Genomic DNA, 8724 nt, shown 5'->3' on the forward strand with positions numbered 1-8724 from the left:
GAATCTAGTGCCTAGCGTCAAGTGTCTAGAGTCCAGCGCCTACCGTCTAGCATCTACAGTCTAGCGCCTTGCGCCTAGCGTCAAGTTTCTAGAATCCAGCGCCTAGCCTCAAGTGTCTTCAGTCCAGCGCCTACCGTGTAGAGTCCAGCGCCTAACGTCTAGATTCCAGCGCCCAGCGTGTAGAGTCCAGCACCAATTGTCAAGCTTCTAGAGTCCAGCGCCTAGCGTCTAGAGTCCAGTGCCTAGGGTCTAGTGTCTCGCGCCTAGCGTCAAGTGTCTGGAGTCCAGCGCCTCGTGTCTAGAGTCTAGCGCCAAGACTACAGCTCCTACACTGCAAAAACTGCAAAAATTCAAAATCTTACCAAGTTCGAAAGTCTTGTTATCAGTCAAAATGTCTCATCTCACTTGATTTAAGATAAATTTTAGATGCTCCTTGTTCCTTTCCTGTTTGGCAAAACTGAACAAAAAATATCACGTTTGATAGCAAAATTAGTTCTCTTTCAGTTGATGAGGCTTTCAGAGCAGTCAGACTTTTACTTTTGACCGTAGAGGCCTCAGTTTGTGAGAAGCACGAGATTTTTCCCCATCCAGCTCCATTATAACAGAGCAAAAAAAAAAAAAATGCAGAGCGCACACCTTTTCATACCTGTAAATACGTACATATATCGTGATATTTTCCCCACTTATGTTACATCATCTTGTTCGGAAGGACCTTGTGAGGCTTTCCGTGTGGTCAGTATGTGTTGATAGGAGTCAGGGTTTAGGCGCAGTAGCAAGTTGTATGAGGTGCTGAAAAAATTCACATTTTTTTGTTTTTTCCCCATTATAACGGATAAGGGCAGGAGCAAGGCAGGATTTCAGACTTCCAACTTTGAACGCTAATAAAATTCCCACTGTCTGACTTTTGACAAAGATTTGAAAGGGAAAGGGAAATTGCAGACTTCCTGTTGGATTTAGGTCAGGGATGTCAGCGCGGGAATTTTAGATCTCAATGAGATGAACGTGTGAGTGTTGGTTTGATCTCTCTGCGACATTCCTGTGGCCCGTGGCGACAATTTTACTGTTTCTAGGTGGCGCTAGAGAGCAGATGGTGTTTGCTGAGATAATCCATCCCACCTCACAGGTATGCCACATCAAGATGCTCATCAGACACCATGATTAGTGCACAGGTGTGCCTTATACTGTCCAAAATAAAAGGCCACCCTGAAAAGTGCATGTTTTTTTTTTTTTTTTTTGCTTTATTGGGGGTCTGCACTGCAAAAACTGCAAAAATTCAAAATCTTACTAAGTTCAAAAGTCTTGTTATCAGTCAAAATGTCTCATCTCACTTGATTTAAGATAAGTTTCAGATACAGAGTCTTATTTCTTGGTTCAATATTCTTATATCAAGATCTTGTTTTAAGTAAAATTCACTTGCTGCATGGACAGATAATTTCACTAGTTTTAAGAGTATTTTTCTTTAATTTAGTGTTGATATCTTGTATTTAGGTTATCCTTTTTTGCAGTGTACCCTCTGGTGTCTATAGTCTAGCGCCTTGTGCCTTGCATCAAGTCTCTAGAGTCCAGCGCCTGGCGTCAAGTCTCTGGAGTCCAGCGCCTAGCGCCTCGTGTCTCGAGTACGGCGCCTACCACCTAGCGTCTAGAGTCCAGCATGTAGTGTCGAGAGTCCAGGCCCTGGCATCTAGAGTATGGAGTCCAGTGCCTACCGCTTAGAGTCTAGCGCCTGGCGTCAAGCGTCCAGAGTCCAGCGCCTAACGCCTTGCGCATAGCGTCTAAAGTCCAGCGCCTAGCGCCTGGCGTCAAGCGTCCAGAGTCCAGCGCCTAACGCCTTGCGCATGGCGTCTAAAGTCCAGCGCCTAGCGCCTGGCGTCAAGCGTCCAGAGTCCAGCGCCTAACGCCTTGCGCATAGCGTCTAAAGTCCAGCGCCTAGCATCTGGAGTCCAGCGTCAAGTGTCTGGAGTCCAGCGCCTCGCGCCTAGTGTCTAGAGGCCAGCGCCTAGGGTGTAGAGTCCAGCGTCAAGTGTCTAGAGTTCAGCACCTAGCGTCTAGTGTCTACAGTCCAGGGCCTAGCGTCTAGAGTCCAGATTCAAGTGTCTGGAATCACGTACCTACCAGCTTGAACCAACTAGAGTCCAGTGCCTAGCGTGAAGTGTCTAGAGTCCAGCGCCTAGCGCCTAGTGTCTTGAGTACGGCGCCTACCACCTAGCGTCCAGAGTCCAGCGGGTAGCGTCGAGAGTCCAGGCCCTGGCATCTGGAGTATGGAGTCCAGTGCTCGCGTTTAGAGTCTCGCGCCTGGCGTCAAGTGTCCAAAGTCCAGCGCCTCACACCTTCCGCATAGTGTCTGGAGTCCAGCGTCAGGCGTCTTAAGTCCAGCGCCTAGCATCTGGAGTCCAGCGTCAAGTGTCTGGAGTCCAGCGCCTCGCGCCTAGTGTCTAGAGGCCAGCGCCAAGGCTCTAGAGTCCAGCGTCAAGTGTCTGGAGTTCAGGACCTAGTGTCTAGTGTCTATAGTCCAGCACCTCGCGTCTAGTGTCTATAGTCCAGGGGCTAGCCACTAGAGTCAATTGCCTAGCGTCTAAAGTCTAGATTCAAGTGTCTGGAATCACGCACCTACCACCTAGCGTCTAGAGTCCAGCGTCAAGTGTCTCGGGTCCAGCGCATAGCGCCTAGAGCCGAGCGTCTAGAGCCCAGCGCCTTGGGTATAGAGTCCAGCGTCAAGTGTCTAGAGTCCAGCACCTGGCGTCTAGTTTCTAGAATCCTGCGCCTAACACCTGGCATCTATAGTGCAGCACCTGGCGTCTAGAGTGCAGCGCCCAGCGTCTAAAGTCAAGCACCTGGCGTCAATTGTCTAGAGTACAACCCCTACAGTGTAGCGTGTAGAGTCCAGCGCCCAGTGCCTCCAGTCAATCGCCTAGTGTCTAATGTCTAGAGTACAGGCCCTTCCGTCTAGAGTCTAGAGTCCAGCGCCAAGCGTCTAGAGTCAATCGCCTAGCGTCTAGTGTCTAGAGTCCAGCGCCTAGTTTCAAGTGTCTGGAGTCCAGCGCCTAGCGTCTAAGGTCCACCGCCTAGCGTCTGGACTCCAGTGCTAGTGTCTAGAGTCTAGCGCCTACCGTCAACTGTCTGGCCCCTAACGTCTAGTGTCTACAGTCTAGCGCCTTGCTCCTTGCGTCAAGTGTTTAGAGTCCAGCACCTGGCGCCGAGTGTCTCGAGTCCAGCGACTAGCGTCTAGTGCCTAGCCTCAAGTGTCTAGGGTCCACGCCTAGCGTGTAGAGTCCAGCGCCTAGCATCTAGTGTCTAGAGTCCAGCGTCTCGAGTCCAGCGCCCAGCGTCTAAAGTCTAACGCCTAGCGTCAAGTCTCTATAGTCCAACGCCGAGCGCCGAGTGTCTAGAGTCCAGCGCCTAGGGTCTAGAGTCCAGCGTCAAGTCTATAGAGTCCAGCACCTAGCGTCTCGTGTCTACAATCCAGTGCCTAGCGTCAAGTGCCAAGAGTCCACTCCGAGCGTCCAGTGTATAGAGTATGGCGCCAAGCACCTAGCGTTTAGAGTCCAGCGCCTGGCGTCTAGAGTCCAGCGCCTTGCGTCTAGAGTCTTGCGCCTAGCATCAAGTGTCTACACTCCAGTGCATAGCGCCTATTGTCTAGAGTCCAGCACATAGCGTCTAGCGTCTAGAGTCCAGCGTCAAGTGTCTAGCGTCTAGAGTCCAGCGTCAAGTGTCTAGAGTCCAGCACCTAGCCTCAAGTGTCTTCAGTCCAGCGCCTAGCGTGTAGAGTCCAGCGCCTAACGTCTCGATTCCAGCGCCTTGCGTCTATAGTCAATTGCCTAGCAGCAAGTGTCGAGAGTCCAGCGCCTAGCGTCAAGTGTCTAGAGTCCAGCACCTAGCGTCAAGTGTCTAGAGTCCAGCGCGTGGTGTCGAGGGTCCAGGCCCTGGCATCTAGAGTATGGAGTCCAGTGCCTAACGTCTTGCGCATAGCGTATAGAGTCCAGCGCCTGACGTCGAGACTCCAGCGCCTTGTGTCTGGAGTCTTGCGCCTAACGCCTCAAGCCTTGCGTCCACAGACCAGCGAGTAGGGTCGAAAGTCCAGCGTCAAGTGTCTAACATCCAGCGCCTGGCGCCTAGCGTCTAGAGTCCGGCCTCAAGTGTCTGGAGTACAGCGCCGAGCGCCTAGATTCTAGAGTTTTGGGCACAGTGATGAAATTTTGAAAAGTGTGAGTTCCTGAGAGAGAAACAAGGAAAACTCCTTGGAAGTGATAAATCCATCATATTTTTTGTTCAACAATCCAAGTTTGAGCAGTTTGTCATGAAGTATCAAAAAAGTTTCAAAAACGAGCTCTCCAGCTCGAGAAAACAGTGTTTTGAGAACACAAGTGATGAAAGTTTCAAAAGTGTGAGTTCCCGTGAATGAAACAAGTGGAAACTGCTTGTAAGTGATAAATCCATCATATTTAAGCTTCAAGACTCCCAGTTTGAGCAGTTTTTCATGACATATCGAAAAGTTCAAAAATGAACTCCCCAGCTTGATTCATTCACGGGAACTGACAGTTTTTCAACTTTCATCAATGTGTTCTCAAAACAGCGTTTTCTCGAGCTGGGGAGCTCGTTTTTGAACGTTTGGATATGTCATGAAAAACTGCTCAAACTGGGACTGTTGAAGCTTAAATATGATGGATTTATCACTTACAAGCAGTTTCCACTTGATTCATTCACGAGAACTGACAGTTTTTCAACTTTCATCAATGTGTTCTCAAAACAGCTTTTTCTCGAGCTGGGGAGCTCGTTTTTGAAAGCGTCTGGAGTCCAGCACGTAGCGTCGAGAGTCCAGGCCCTGGCATCTAGAGTCTGGAGTCTAGTGCCTAGCGTTTAGAGTCTAGTGCCTAGCGTCAAGTGTCTAGAGTCCAGCGCCTAACGCCTTGCGCATAGCATCTAGTGTCCAGCGTCTGGCGCCTATAGTCCAGTGCCTAGCGTCTAGAGTCTAGCGTCTCGCGACTATAGTCAATTGCCTAGCATCAAGTGTCGAGAGTCCCGCGCCTAGCATCTAGTGTCTGGAGTCCAGCGCTGAGTGTCTAGAGTCCAGCGGCTAGCGTCTATAGTCCAGATTCAAGTGTTTGGAATCCAGCACCTACCAGCCAGAGTCCAGCGCCTAGCGTCAAGTGTCTAGAGTCCAGCACCTAGCGCCAAGTGTCTAGAGTCCAGCGCGTAGTGTCGAGAGTCCAGGCCCTGGCATCTAGAGTATGGAGTCCAGTGCCTAGCGTTTAGAGTCTAGCGCCTAACGTCAAGTGTCCAGAGTCCAGCGCCTAACGCCTTGCGCATAGCGTCTAGATTCCAGCGTCTGGTGTCTGAAGTCCTGCGCCTAGCATCTGGAGTCCAGCGTCAAGTGTCTGGAGTCCAACGCCTAGCGCCTAGTGTCTAGAGTCCAGCGTCAAGTGTCTAGAGTTCAGGACCTAGCGTCTAGTGTCTATAATAAAGCACCTAGCATCTATAGTCCAGTGCCTAGCGTCTAAAGTCCAGATTCAAGTGTCTGGAATCCAGCACCTACCAGTTAGAGTCCAGTGCCTAGCGTCTAGTGTCAAGAGTCCAGCGCCTAACGCCTTGCGTTTAGAGTCCAGCGTCTACTGTCTAGTGTATAGAGTGTGGCGCTTAGCACCTAGCATCTAGAGTCCAGTGTGTTACAGCGTAATGACATGCGTGTTGGAGTAATCACATGCGTGTTACAGCGTAATGGAATGTATGTTTGAGTAATCACATGTATGTTACAGCGTAATGACATGCGTGTTAGTGTAATCACATGCGTGTTACAGCGTAATCACATGCGTGTTAGTGTAATGACATGCGTGTTAGTGTAATCACATGCGTGTTACAGCATAATTACATGTGTGTTAGAGTAATGACATGTGTGTTACAGAGTAATGACATGTGTGTTAGTGTAATTATATGTGTGTTACAGTTTAATGACATGCGTGTTAGTGTAATGACATGTGTTAGTGTAATCACATGCGTGTTCTAGCATAATTAAGTGTGTTACAGCATAACGACATGCGTGTTAGAGTAATGTCATGTGTGTTACAGAGTAATGACATGCGTGTTAGTGTAATGATATGTGTGTTACAGTGTAATGACATGCGTGTTGTAGCATAATGGCATGCATGTTAGAGTAAGCACATGCATGTTACAGCGTAATGATGTGTGTTAGTGTAATGACATGTGTGTTACAGCGTGTTAGTGTAATGACATGTGTGTTACAGTGTAATGACATGTGGGAATTTATTTTAGTTTCAATATCCTTATTTTAATACTTGCTTGCTCACATATGATACTCAGGGAAAAATATCCCACTATAATATGCATTTAACTTTGTTTTGCAGCTGCTTTTGTATTTCTTTGTATTTCTTAATGATTTGTAACCTTAGCCATGAAAAAAGCACATGAGGTCCCAGGAAGTTTTTCTCATCTGAGCTCTTGCAGATAACACTTGAGAGAGTGAAGGACGGAGACTGTCGGGGCGAGATAACCCGGGATGCGGAACCTGGGAGATCCACGTGCCTGGGAGAGAGGACGGGGCGGACGATGGAAAACTACCGAGAACCACTGTTTGAGAACCCCGCCTGCGAGCGAGGAATCAGAAATACACACACACAGTTTAGACATCGCTCTTTTTGCCTGCTGGACGCTACTTTCGGGTAGACCAGGGACTCAAAGACTAGAATTCCTTGTCAGGGAAACAACATCTTTTTGTAATAAATTCACACACTAAACAGCCAGAAGTTGTCAGGTCCTTATTGTACACCTTGATATTGGGATCCAAAAAGGCTCTGTGGGATCGAGGCGTGATTGGAGGGGAAGCCTCGGCTGGAGCGGCCTCATGGAGACGGCCTGAAGATTCTACACCTCGACAATTGGCGTCGCGAACAGGATCCCAAAGGTGACAATACGAGACTGCAAGGATCTCTTCAAGACCACAACCAGCCGGCCGGCATGAAAATATAAGGTAAGGTACTACCTGTTCAATCCTGAGATTGCAAAAGTGCCTGATTGGAGAAACTAAAATGAAGGTTGTGATCTTGTGAGATGTGAGTTGCTCTGGGTTTGTGGACTCTGGCTCGGAGATTTTGTTTTCCTGACTGTTTGATGGTTTTATCGGTCTAGGCTTAGACCCCAAGAGGCAGCCGGCGAGCTGCGCTCTGAGTTGACCGGCGTCATAAGGACGCGGCTGGTCAACTGTTGAAGAAAAAACGAAGAATACAGGGGAGTCAGGGAGACTCGCCCATGTACAGAGGCAGCCGGCGAGCTGCGCTCTGAGTTGACCGGCGTCTTATAGGACGTGGCTGGGATCAACTTTGATGTAAAGGGAGTCAGGGAGACTCGCCTTTGTAGAGTGGTTGGAAAGGGACTACCACTCCGGTTGTTTGTTTTTGTTTGTTTCTGTTGGTACCATTTAGATTAGGATGGACGGGGAATTTGACCGAGAGTGTCAAGAGTTTGACATTCATTTCAGTGATGACACACACTCGCCGAAGTGTGAACCGTTTGGGTTTTATGTTGAACAGATGTGGCCGGCTTTTGAGAAGGCTGCGGGGGGAGTAGAGAAAGAGAAGAAAAAGTATGTCGAAAAGGCGAAAGAGAGAATCGACGTGTGGCAGAAGTCTGGGGTAGCGCCGCCTTCCCACAGCAGGAGTGATTTTTTTGAATGGTGTACTCAGATGATAGCGTGTTTGGAAAGAAAGAAAAAGGAAGTCGAGAATGCGAGTGTTTTTGCGGGAGGAAAGATGTATAAGCAAATTGAGTATTGTGAAGCATTGATGTCTATGTTGCATGCCATGATTCAAGCGCATTGTGTTGCCGAAAGAATGCGGAGAGTTCGTAAACATCGTGCTGCAGCTGGAGCGGAGAAAAAAGAGACGGGAGCCTTAAGTCAGAGGAGTGAGAAGCAGGGGGGAGATAGTTATCTCTCTCCACATTACTCATCCTCAAAGCCTGGACAGGCAAGCAAAATGATGGCGCCGCTGGTTAATTTTGAAGGGACATTTCGGGGAAAAGGAGAATATGAGGCTGAAAGATGTAAATCTGGAGATATGTATGCCCCTACTGGAAGAGAGCAGACGCAGACTACTACGTTCGAGGAGAAAATGTGGCGGAGATCACAGAGGGCGGAGGAAGTTGCACGGCTACAAAGACGGAAAAAAGAAATTGAAAGCACTGCTGAACAGGTGGAAGAGTTACGCCGCAGAGATAGGGAGAGAACTCAGAGGGAAAGAGAGAGAGAGGCCCAGTTTCACAGCATGCAGAAGCAACTGAAAGAGTTTCACGATATTATGACTCAGTCATTGGGGGAGTTTGTGAATCCAGAGAGCGTGCCAGGACCAGGACATAGCTCCCCGGGCACACCCAAGCTCTTAACACCTCAGCGGCCAGCCCAACACTCACCCATGTTTGCAGGAGACAGCTCGGGTGGTGCAGGGGGAGGAGCTATGGGAGGAGCCGCAGAAGAAGCAACTTTTCTGGGACCATTATTGGCTGTGGGAGATGGCGACGTAAAATATAGGCCCTTCTCATTTTCAGACATGAAGGTTTTGGCTGATAAGTTACCGTCACTTCACGAGGGGGCGCCAAAATTCCTACGAAAGGTGGTTGACTTGACCGCATGAGAGCAGCTTTGTCTTGGGGACTGGAGAAAGATTCTCACTGAGAAAGCGGGATCAAGAGACTTAAATGAAGTAGAAGAAAGAGTGAAAT

Source organism: Salarias fasciatus, chromosome 18, assembly GCF_902148845.1.
Source record: "Salarias fasciatus chromosome 18, fSalaFa1.1, whole genome shotgun sequence".
In the NCBI taxonomy this organism is placed as follows: domain Eukaryota; kingdom Metazoa; phylum Chordata; class Actinopteri; order Blenniiformes; family Blenniidae; genus Salarias; species Salarias fasciatus.